General features: G+C 44.8%; 1 protein-coding gene across 1 annotated transcript in view; it reads right to left on the reverse strand.

Moving 5' to 3' along the window:
- LOC122794679 (Alstrom syndrome protein 1 homolog) overlaps nt 1–12,898 on the reverse strand; it is a 239,043-nt gene that overhangs the window by 20,959 nt on the left and 205,186 nt on the right. The gene's annotated exons all lie outside the window — the stretch shown is intronic.

Raw genomic sequence — 12,898 nt, forward strand, 5'->3', positions numbered from 1 at the left:
TGTTTCCATGTATCAGAGTAGAGGTTAAAGCAGAGGAGAGAGGAAGAAGGCTGAAATAAGCCAGACAAGAAAGGACACAGGGTGGGAAGGAATACTGCAACAGTGATCAGTAGGGCATCTACTGTTATGGTAAGTTCTTACACATCTCTACTAAATCCTCACTGAAATCACTGTTGCAGTATTCCTGACGTGTGTGATTCACAGAGCTAAAGGAGGTAGAGACAGGGGTGGTTGGCTACTAAGTAGATGAGTTGTCTAGCAGTCTAGACAGGACAGACCTAGCAAAGGAAGCCCTGCACCTGGAGAAGGCATCACTTTTGTAGTGTAGTGAAGGAGTGTACAGAGGACCAAGTAGCAGCTTCCAAGATGAACCTGCATCTACTCCCTTGTGAAAAGCCCCCGAGGAAGCCTCTGCCTTAGTGAAATGACCTTTTGGACAGGAAGGCAAGGATTTACCATAGTGCAAATAGCAGAAGGAGATGGCCTTTGAGATTTAAGTTGCAATAGTTTGTTTGGAGACCAGCTGGCCCAACTTAGTGCTCATAAAAGATGCAAACAGCTGGTCAGTCTTTCTGAAGGATTTAGTTCTGTCCGGATAAAATCTCAGTTGTCTCTGAATGTCCAGAGAAAGTTAAGATGCTTCCTCTTCCTATTTCGGGGACTGGGAAAGAAACTGGGTAGGTGAATAGCCTGACTGAGGGACAGCTTGTTCACTACCTTAGACATGATGCCTGGATTAGTCCTGAGAGTCACCCTGTTCTTGTGGAAAATGAGAAAGGTGGAATGGCCATGAGAATTTGTAACTCAGAAACTCTCACTGTGGAGGTAAGAAGCCAAGAGTAGAATAGTTTTCCAAGTGCAGAATTTTAAAAAGGCATAAGATGATGGTTCAAAGGGAGGTGATGTAAGATTTCCAGCACAAAACTGAGATCCCAGGGAGGAGAGATGGGTTTCCTTGGTGGGTTAAAATGCAGAACTTTCCTCAGGAAAAGATCGACTTCCACTGTTATCATAAGTGGGGGACTGAGAGGAAAGCAGGCATCGATGGCAGACAGGTGAGCTTTTATAAAAGAGTAAGCCAGCCCTGAATGAAGTAATTCAGAGATATTGCAGGACAGCAGGGATCTGTGATAAGGGTAGTTTCTAACTGTGTTTGTGGCATCAATAAGAAAACCATCCCCATTTAGAGGCATAAGATTTTCTAGTAGTGGGTTTCCTGTAGCACTTGAACAACCTCCTCAGAGAAAAGATGCCTTTGAGGGATTCAAATGTTATCATCCACACAGTGAAGCTGATTGAGGAAAGATTTGGGCAGAGAGGCAATCCTTTTTGATGAGTGAGCTGGTCTAGTTGCATAAGTATTTTCCTGTAATTCCCCTTTGTCAGGTGAAATAGAATGAGAAACCAACATTGTGTTGGCCAACGTGGAGCTAATAAAATGAGTTTGGGTGTGTCCTTCTGTGCTTTTAGGAGACTTTGGAAGAAGATGTAGTGGAAAGGAAGGCATAGAAGAACTTCCCTGTCCACTAGAAGGAGAAAAGAAAAGTTATGTCTTACCATAACATTCCATCTGTATTGTTGATCCTCGATCAGTCATTACGTATAGGGTATCGGTTCCGACCTCGGAACCGAGCCGGCCATTTTCCAAGTTCGCATCAGCTACAAACTCTCGAGCAAAACTCTTACCCATAATCCCCCTCTCCCTGTTACCTCAGATTGAGTTTGCAAGTCAAAAGAAGGTAGAGGCTACCTCTGGTCAAAAGACCTAAGAGAACCGGATGGTGAGATCCACTAGAAGCCGCAGGAGGGGGAAGGAGGGAGGGTCGTAATCACTGAATGAGGATCAACAATACAGATGGAACGTTACGGTAAGACATAACTTCTTTATCTGATATTGTTAATCCTCGTTCATTCCTTACATATGGGACAGAGTCCCCAGCTACCTCTATTCCTGGGAGGCTCTCATGGAAGGACATTCTTGAGCACCATAGAACCAAAAGATGCTCTTCCCCTGGACGCCAAATCCAATTTGTAAAGATTGATGAAGGTATGAGGCATAGCCCAAGTTGCAGCTGCACAGATGTCATGTAAAGAAGCTCTGGCATGGAAGGAGCAGACGTTGCCACCGACCCTTGTCGAATGAGCCTTCATGGTAGTAGGCAACGGAATATTACATTGTGTATAAATGAAGGTCACACAGTCTTTCAGCAATCTAGCTAATGTGACCTTAGCAACAGCAGATCCTAATCTAGGTCCAGAATAGGCCAAAAATAACTGGTCAGATTTACGAGAGGTCCTAGTCCTGTTTAAGTAAAAATGGATTTGCCTGTGAATACCTAGGGTATGTAGGCAATACTCTTCTCTGTGTGAATGATTGGGAAAGAAAACTGGCAATTCAATGGTTTGATTAATGGACATTTCAGAGATCACTTTTGGCAGAAATGAAGGATTAGTTCTCAAAGACACTCTATCTCTATGAAAAATCAAGTATGGACTCTTGATGCATAAAGCTTGAAGCTCAGAGATACGTCTGGCAGAAGTAATGGCAACCAAGGTTTTCCATGACAAATATTTGAGGTCGCAAGAAGAAGCTGGTTCGAAGGGTGGCATTGTCAGAGCTTGTAGAACTAATGATAGATCCCATGGTTGAATAGGTTCTCTAAAAGGTGGCTTCAGATGATTCACACCTTTTATGAAGGCCTTGCACAATTTGTGTGACATAAGAGAGGAGTCTTGGACACCCTCATGAAAATTAGATATTGCAGCCAAATGAACTCTAATGGTAGAGGCTGATAGACCCGATTGAAAGGTTGGCCAGATACTCTAGTATTATCAACACTGGTGCTGAGAAGGAATTTACTTGTTTTTCTTTCAGCCAATAGGTAAAGCTTTTCCACTTGTTTAGATAAGTAATTCTAGTGGAAGACTTATGAGATGCAATGAGAATGTCACGTACTGGTAAAGAAAGATAATTCTGCCTGGCAATCAAGGGAATTGGAGTAGCCAACCTGTGAGCTTCAGGCTGTCCAAGTTGGAATGAATCAGGTTCTGCGGATGTGAGATCAACTCTGGGGTTGGATGGAGAATCCATGGTCGATCTAGTAGGTGAGGCCAAAGGAAGGGGAACCACATCTGACGAGGCCAATATGGTGCTATGAGGATCACCTTGCTCTTCAACCGACGGGCTTTCTTCAGAAACTGGGGAATGAGGGAAAAAAGTGGGAATGCATAAAGAAGACCCGAGGGCCAATCGTGGACTAGAGCGTCCCTGGGTGACTGTCCCGGAGGGGGAATCGGGGTGAAGTAGTTGCTGCATTTGTGGTAGGTTGGGGATGCAAAGAGGTCGCAGCAAGGACGGCCCCAGTGGTGGAAGATCTCTGTCACTATCAAGGGATTCGAGGACCACTCATGAGGTTGAAGAATGCACCTGCTGAGTCTGTCTGCTATTACGTTGGAACTCCCGGGAATGTGCGTTGCTAGAAGAAAACAGCATCGCCCATTGCCATATCCTCATGGCCTCTCAAAAAAGGGGGTAAGATTTGGTTCCACCTTGTTTGATGTACCAGACCACCACCATGTTGTCTGACTGAATTGCAATCGTCCCAGATGGCAGCAGGGGATGGAATGCTTTCAACGCCAGAAGCACCGCCCTCAGCTCTAGAACATTTATATGCAGTTGGGCCTCCAATTCGGACCAAGTGCCTTGGACTGCCTGTCCCTGACATAGCCCCCCCACCCCATCAGGGAGGTGTCCGTGGTCACTGTGGCCTTGGGTTGCTGGGGGGAGAAGGGGCAAGACCGTTGTGATGGATTGTGTGTCATCCACCAATTTAAATCCTGTTTGCACCTGTGGGTTACTCAAATCTTGGCTGAAAAGGATACCATTGGGTGAGCAGTAGCCATTGTAGAAGCCTCATATGAAACCTGGCCAGGGGGACAATGGTGATGGAGGCTGCCATGAAACCCAACAACTGTAGGACAGAGTGAGCTGTGGATTTCTCCCTTGAAAGGATTGGGATCAGTTGTTGCTTTATCCTTAGAATTCTGTGCTCTGGAATGGCAGCTCTGCAGTTCTTTGTATCCAAGATAACCCCTATGAATTCTGTGGACTGAGATGGGGTGAGATTGGATTTTTGCCAGTTTATGGTTATGCCTAGCCTTTGTGCAGCGAGGAGAAAGTATGCCAGGGCTTCTTCCAGTAGATGTCTGGTGGGGGCAGAAATGAGCCAGTTGTCTAGGTATGGAAACACCTGGAATCCTTGTAGTCGCAAGTGAGCTGTGACGACTGCCATGTACTTTGTGAACACTCTGGGGGCTGTAGAGAGTCCGAAGGGCAGTACTCTGAACTAGTAGTGACTGGCTCCCACACGGAAGTGCAGAAATCTTCTTGATGGCCTGTCCACCTTTATGTGGTAGTATGCATCTTGAAGATCTATAGAGCACATCCAATCGTCTTTTTCCAAAAGCGGGAGGATAGACTGTATTGTGACCATCCAGAATTTTTGTACTCTCACAAACGTGTTCAATACACTGAGATCCAAAATTGGTCTCCAGTCCCCGGTTTTCTTTGGCACCAAAAATAGTCTTGAGTAGAATCTGGATCCTATCTGGTCTGGAGGGACTATTTGGATGACTCTTTCTTAGCAGCTTTTCTATCCCTAGTGCTGCCTTTTCCCTTTGACTGGGTGGAATGTCAGGAAGATTTTTTGAAGGGATGGGACAAAGATCGAAGGGGATATGATAACCTCTGGTTATAATCCTTTGTACCCAAGAATCGGTGGTGATGGTTAGCCAGGCAGAAGGGTGCAAGGAGAAACGGCCCCCAACCACCTCCAGAGGAAAAGAGTTGGACCACTCTTCAGAAGCGCTGGTAGGATTGGCCAGGGAAAGAGTCCCTGGAACCCCAGTTACGAAGACCCCCTCTGCCCCAAAAGGAGTGTCTTCCCTATGAGTTTCCCCCTCTTGCTCAAGGGGAGAACTCAGCCTGTGTGTCACGGAAAGGACCCTGAGGCTTCTTGAACCATATCGTCCCACTCTTTTGGTTTTGGGAGAAAGCACGTTGAGGGGATGAATAACGGACACCTACAGCAGAAAGGGTCTTACCTTCCTGTTCACATCTGGCCAGTGTGCTTTTAACTTTGGGTCCAAACAATGAAGAGGACTCAATGGGAGCATTAAGAAAGGAAGCCTTAAAGGGTTCCACGAAATTTCACAAACGCATCCAGGCTTGTTGTCTCAAGACCACAGCTGAACCTGCCACTCTAGCTGCTCCATTTGATGCGTGAGATATCAGTCGCATAGAGGAGTTAGATATTGACTCAATGGTGGCCAGCTGAGTGGCAACTTTGTCACGGACCTCATCAGACACGGCACCAGCCAAGGTTTCAGAGAGCTCGGAAATCAGATCCCTTTGAAGCCTGGTAAAGTGTGCCATATAATTCGGAAACCTGATAGTAAAGGTCGCTGATGCAAAGGTGCGCTTCCCTATCCTGTCCAGGGCCCGGGACTCTGTTAGGCGGATGGACAGTCTGGCTTTCTTCTTCTGTCAGATCCTTTTTTGTTGCGGCCGCCACCACCACAGCATCTACAGGAAGACCTTTAGACTAATGGGGATCCATAGCGGGAGGAGAAAATCTTATCTGGCCTCCGGGGAATAGCCTCGACAGTGTCAGGAGCCTTCCATGCATGGTGCACGATGAGCCGGACAAGTTCATCGGCAGGTGGAGTAACCCAGGAGGTAGGGGTCTGGGCACGAAAGGCATGCAGGAAGACAGACTCCTCAGAGGTCTGATTAGAGGGCTGGCAGTCACCTCTCTGTTTAAGAATTTCGAGGATATCACCAAAGGATACCTCAGAGGGTGACCAAGGGGATCCCTTCCCCCTCATCAAAGTCTGTGTGTTCAGTGAGGGACTCCTCTGTGGAGTCTATGTGCTTCCTCTTACACAAACTTTTCCGGTGGACTTCCTCAGAGGGAGAAGCTGAGGAAGACAGCGGAAAAGGGGTTTCCTGTGGGAATATGTCCTGAGGCCCTTGCACCAGGTGCCCACTAGGTCTGACTTATGAAAACAGTGTACCAGAGGAGGGCAAGAGGATAGACAACACAGTATCGCCAGCAGAAGCCAGAGCCTTCTCCATCAGTTGAAAGGCTGGTCCACCTGAAGAGGGGTGAGTGTTCAGGACAGGGGGTCACCCCTCCCCTAAGTGACTTAGCCTGCCGACTTGGAGTCTTTGGATGTCTGTGGAATAGCAAATTACGCGTGTCACAACTGTCATCCTAGGTCATAGCAAAACTCTCCTGCCACGAAGGTAACTGCGGTTCCTTAGTGAGATCCATAAAGGGAACCGCAGAGGGGGAAGACTGTGCTATATCAACGGACTTCAAAGGCAATGAAGGAGGAGCATAAGAAGGGATCTTTGGAGATGGGTGATCACCTCCCAAGGAAGGATAGGTCCTGGGGGGGTGGGATACCTCTGGCCAGAAGCACTTGATCCACAAGACGCAACATATCATGTTTGGAAAGGCTTCTAGTGGACCTCATGGAGATGAAACAGGTCTGTCCACAGAAGAGACAAGCTCGGTGCCCAACTCACCAGTCCGCACCGAGAACAATGGCGCCGAGAGAGACTGGACTACGGGTGTCTGCACCGAGGTAATCATTGATGCTGAGGTCACAGTCTGCACTGACACAAGGACCGGTGCCAAAGTGGTTGCCGGTACCGAAGCTGGAACTGACAAAATTGGAGCCAATAACTGAGGCATCGGTTCCGAGTAAGATGTCTGAGCCGACGTGGTCAAGGTCTGCACCAAATGAATGGTCGGTGCCGATGCAGTAGTTGTAACAGTTTGAACCGAGGAGCACCTCAGTGCTGATATAGTAAAGGCTACAGGAGAAGATGGAGCCGAGACCACTGATGGTGTCAAAGGACTCGGTGCCGAAGGTCTAGGCACCAAAAGCACTGGGGCCGACTGAGTGAACTCTGAAGCAGAAACTTTAGCCTTTTTAGGTCTTGGTTGGCGAGAGTCCCTATCTGAGGATGAAGGCAAAGACTTGGTCTTAGTAGGATCATCCAAAATTTTCTTATGGGTTATAGGAGGGGTTGAAGCCTCCGACCCAGAAATAGCCTCTGAAAAGGGAGATTTGAGAAGTCCCTTCAGCAAAAACTTATTTTTCCTTTCTAACAAGGTTTTGTTAGAAAAACATTTACAAATAGCACAGGGCGGATCAACAGATAAGTGGGACACACCAAAGCAATAAACATACAAAGAGTGTGCATCTGATGTAGGTAATTGGGGTCCACAATCAGAACACCTTTTAAATCCCGGACTACCTTTCTTATCTGCCATGACAGAAAAAGGGGTCAGTAGAAAGGGTACCACCAATGGTACAAAGAATACCCAAAGGTATGAAGAAAGGAAGAGATTACCAATGATGGTAAGGGAGAAATACCTTGCGGTAAAAGTAGCAGAGTAAAGAGAAGAAAACTCAAGACAATATGGTCGCTAAATGCGATAAGGTAAGAGACAACAAAAGAGAAACTTTTCTGGCAGAAAATGTTATATATATGACTAGTCTGACAACAAATATCTATACTTAGCTCAAGAGAAGCAGCTTGACATGACCGAATGGCAATGCGGCAAACAAAATCTGAGGTAACAGGGAGAGAAGGATTATGGGTAAGAGTTTAGCTTGAGAGTTTGTAGCTGACACGAGCTTGGAAAATGGCCGGCTCGGTTCCAAGGTCAGAACCGATACCCTATACGTAAGGAATGGACGAGGATTAACAATATCAGATGTATCTGTTCTCCAGGCTGAGGGACAAGGTTCCCTGGTGCAGAAATGGGGGGGGCTGATGGTTAGTTGGTGATACAGAGAGGTCTATCTGAGGTGTGCCCCACTGAAGAGTGATTGCCTGGAAAAACACGTGTCTGTTTAGGGTTCATTCATGGCAGTCCTCCAAGAAGTGGCTTAGGGAAGACTGCCAGCACATTGACCTGTGATGGTGATGTCCACCTGTCTATGTCCCATGTCAGCTGTGCTAACATACAGAACTTGTGCCTCCCTGTTTATGTCCCACATGACTGCGGTGTTGTCAGTGCATACTAGGAGTGGTCTGGGTTTCCATAAGTGAGAGAAGGTCTGCAAAGGTTGCCAAACAGCCCTCATTTCCTTCAAATAGACATGTTCCTTGAGGAACTGTGGTTGCCATCTATCTTGTACCCTGTTTGATCCTATCCATGTCCCCCATACCCTGTCTGAGACATCTGGGGAGAGGAAGAGGGGGTGTGAAGGGAAGTCCTGGGCTGATATTGACCTGTACCTTCTATTAAAGTAGCTCCTTTTCGTGACAAGGGAGGTGGGGGATCATGGTATCCAAGGGGAGGGAGTATTGGGACCACACAGATGTCGCATACCACTGGATTTTCCCCAAGTGAAGTCTGGCTAGGGGAAGCATAGGAATGGTGGCCGGCATGAAGCCCAAAGTTCTTAACATCTCCCTTGCTATGCAGCATTGCAGAGGAGAGATCTAGGAAGAAATTGGACAGACTGTGAACTTACTCCTGAGGAAGGAAGGCATGCATTTTCTGTGTCTCCAATCTGCAACCCAGGAAAACCACATCCCGTGGAGGAACCATGAGGGTTTTTTTTTTTTTTGCTGATTGTGAAACCTAAACTTGACAGGAGTTGAGTGAAATCTAGATGCTGAAGGAGGACACTTGGGGTGAGAGCTTGGAGCAACAGGCTGTCCAGGTAAAGAAACAACTGAATTCTCTGGGTGCAGCATAATGCCACCACTGGCGCTAGCCACTTGTAAACACCCTTGGTGCTGTGGAAATATAAAAAAAGCAGAGCAGAAAAATGAAAATGCAAAGAGCCAGAGAAAAAAACGGAGACATTTCCTGCAAGAAGGATAAATGGGTATGTGCAAAAGGGCATCCTTCAGATCTAGGCACACTAGAAAGGCCTGGGGGAGAATGAAAAGAAAGAGAGTAGGAAGAGAGAGCATTCTGTTCAAGAAAGTATTTGGAAGAGAAAGGTCTAGAATGGGTCTCCATTCTCTTTCTTATTTTGGCACTATAAAGATTCTGGAGTACAATCCTTTTCCTATGAAGTCTTCTGGGACTTGTTCAATGGTGTCCTGATTTAAGAGGTCCTGAATAACGGGGTGAGTTTAGATAGCTGGTTGTGAGGAGGTTGACATGCTAAAAGGGGGAATAGTCAAAGGAAGGTTATTTAACCAGTACATGGCAAACCATCCTTAATAAAGGACAGGACATTTGTCTGTGGTAACAGTTTCCCACTGGGCCAGGGAAAGTGACAGTAGTTTAGAAAGAGGCGTTAGGTTGTGGAAGGCAAGAAAGGGGTGCTATGAAGGCAGCCAGAGATATTTCCAAAGTGAGGCCTCCCAGACAGAGGTACCCTCTGAGGTTTGTCAGAATACCTTACCCGATGATTTTTTCTTAGTTTTTGAGTTGCCTTAGGGTTCCTTCTGAAGAAGGATGTACATTTAGATGGGGTAGTTCCTATGGTATCTGGGAAGTGAAGAGAGTAGAATCTACCTGCAGTCTTTCACTGTCTTACCCTGGTCTTTGAGAGTTTTCAATAGACTGGCAGTCTGAGGACCAAACAACAGATCTTGTGCAAGGGGAAGTCTAAGAGTTTTGACTTGAAATCTTCAGACATAGGTTAGCTACGAAGCCATGTATCTGCAAATAACAGACTCAGTAGCTGCTGCCGTACAGGAAGCATCTACAGCAGGTTTACTATCATAATTTCAAAGACAACTCGGTCGACCGCACTATGTTCGAACACGGAAAGTCGAACATGGCAATGTCGAACTTCAAAAGCAAGCCTAGGAGCGGGTTTTAACATGGGTTGAGATAGGGGCGAGGTTTGTAGTTCGGCAGTGAACCCCTATCTCGACCCAATGCAGCAGTTATCTGAGAAAACCACTGAGTGAAGCAACAGCACCAACGGCCAAACAGCAGCAGTTGTCTGAGAAAATGACTCAGTGAAGCAACAGCACCAACGATCAAATGGCAATCAGTCCAATGGATGCACGACCTGTGTTCAGGCTTGTGGCAAGATAGCCTGAGGTACATGTTTGTACTTCTATTCGTATACCCCTAAGTTTATGAGCTGAGGTCATGTGTCAAATGTATGACTTGGGAAAGTAAGCTCTGGTACTCCAACTGGACATCAGTGTGACTACCCATATGTCTGGAATACTGCAACAGTGATTTCAGTCAAGCCTTCCACACCTACAAGAAATATCTTGCTGTTCTGTTCTGACTGGAAGTAATGAAAGATGAAATGTAGATTAAGACAAGTCCTGGGTGGAGGGTGGCATGTAACAGGTTTGGTATGCAACTGTACCTGAGAGTGCAGCATCAGCATGAAGATCATCTCCAACATCTTTGATTGTCGCTGGTACCAAGGATCCCCCAATCTGTGTATAAGACATTGACAAAGAAGAAAGAGATTCCACCAATGCTGAGTTGTCCAATGAGCTTAAAATGTAGCCTTTAATCTCTTCAATGCCATGAACTCAAATGTCGATAATGCCAAGGAATGGAATAGCAATGAGGCAGTAGAGACTGATATTGATCTGAAGCCTTCAATGCTGATCCTCACAGCCTAAGGAAGACTCAGAGTCACATGAATCAGCACTGACGCTGAAAGTCTTGACAGTCTGAAGTTATATAGTTCAACAATGTCAAAAGTAGTAACCCCTGAGGCTGCAACTGATGCTGACACTAGGCCCTGTGTTGATTTTATCCATATTTGCCATAAAAGGTAACAAGACATGAGCCAATGAGTTAGAAGATGGACAAAAGACATAGAAGAAGGGTACCTACCCAGTGAAAGGACAAAAGGGGAAAAAGGGGAAGAGACCAGATCCAATTTATCCTACACCTGGATTAGACCCTCCATCATATTACTGATGACAATATCCATTGTAAGTTTGGTTGTTCTGTGAAGAAGAATATTTACTTTCAAAATGATTTAGGAGGAGACATCTGGAGGAAGTCTTTTCCAGCTCTACTTCTGGTAAGAGAGAAATGTTATCCTGACAAGAAACTTCATTTGCCTACATAAGGAAGTTGAAAGCCATGCTATCTCGCTGGTACTACTATTACTACTGCAGAAGGGTCCACTCTTCTCTATATGGGTATTTGAATAGAACCGAGGAAACATCTTTATCCTGAATCTTTTTACCTTCTCTGTATATTACCTCTTGTCCTGTGCTTCTGAAACTCTGTCTGAGAGGGGTTGGTGCCCGTCTTTCTTCTTTAAACATCCTAGGTTCGATTATAGTTTTTCTCCTACTATCTATACTGATTACAGGACAAGAAATGTTGTTTACTTAGCTACCTGCAATCAATGTCAAAGTTTTTATATAGGCAACACTAACAAGATGCTTAAAGAAAGAGTGATGAGACATCTATATGTTATAAGAAAGAATGATGTAAAAAATGCCTTAGCTAAGCACATCACACCTTTTCTTTTAGGGTTCTACAGTGCATTTTCGAAAATGATAGGGTGGGGATATAGTGAATCAATCTGAAAAAGTAGAACTTTCATGGAGTTTAAAATTGCTGGCAGAATGTTTATCCATGTCTGAATTGCTTTGCGTCACAAAAAACAGCCATTTTAGAGAGTGATTTGCAATATTAATTGCTTTTTAAATATTTAACTAGAAGTGTGTTTTGACTGGATGTTGTATTAAATATTCGTTTATCTGCTTGCTATAATATGAGATGAGTTCTTTGTTAGATCTGATGAAGCGTTTGTTGGAAAACACGAAAGTGCTAATCTTCTATTCCTTTTACTAAAGTTATATGCTTCTTACAACCGTGGTGTTCCTGCTATTTTTATTTATTTGAATAGTACCAAGGAAACGTCTTCATCCTAAATCTTTTTACCTTCTGTGTGATTTAGCTCTAGTCCTGTGTTTCTGAAACTCCATCTGAGAGGGGGTGGTGACCATATTTCTTTTCCCTTGATAAAAGCCCTTTGAAGACTAACTTGTTCCTTCACTTTTTAATAGTCCTCTTATGGAAATTCTTACAGATCTCATACTTGTGATGCATATGATGTGCCCCTAAGCATACAGCATGTAGAAAATTCTTATCTGCAGGGAGAATTTTGTGTGACTATTTCTCATACTTTGGAAATCCTGAAAGCTGGTACATGGTTTACTCTATGCAAGTATATTAACTGAAAGCAAAAGCACAAACTCTGTTGATGAAATGGCAGTTCTACAAGAGATGCAATTACCAGAACAAACTTTAACAATTGATCAATATATCGGAGTCATAAAACCAATTCCAACAGTAAAAAAAAAAAAAAAAAACTGGGAGTGGCAGAAAAAGGTTTAGAAAACTGTGGCTTGAGTGTGGGTAGGAGGCTGCTAGGAGCACAAGTACAAACATGGGCATGGAAATTTATGTAGAAAACTGGAAAGCATGACCTGAATGTTAATAAAAGCCTGTCAAAGGAAGGTTACAGAATAAAAAAAACAAAGAAGAAAAAATAAAATTAAATGGTAAATACACTTTGTTTTAGAGCTGAAGATCTAGGATCGTTTATCCACATGTTAGATCAATGAGCAACAACAGAGATCTGGAAAATAAGGGATGTGTAGGGCAATATGGGACTAAGGAAGTAGTTGAAGATCTGGTTAGAATCTTGGTTCTGAGCTCACTTGAGCCTATAGTAAGACTTGATAGTTAAAGAGGATGGAGATCCTCGGTACAATGTTCATGTATGGAACTGAGGGAGTAGTTGAAGATCTGGTTAGAATCTTGGTTCTGAGCTCACTTGAGCCTACAGTAATAGTTAAAGAGGATGGAGATCCTCGGTACAATGTTCATGTATGGAACCAAGAGAGTAA

This window comes from Protopterus annectens, chromosome 2.part1, assembly GCF_019279795.1.
Source record: "Protopterus annectens isolate FY-2018-M chromosome 2.part1, PAN1.0, whole genome shotgun sequence".
NCBI lineage: Eukaryota > Metazoa > Chordata > Ceratodontiformes > Protopteridae > Protopterus > Protopterus annectens.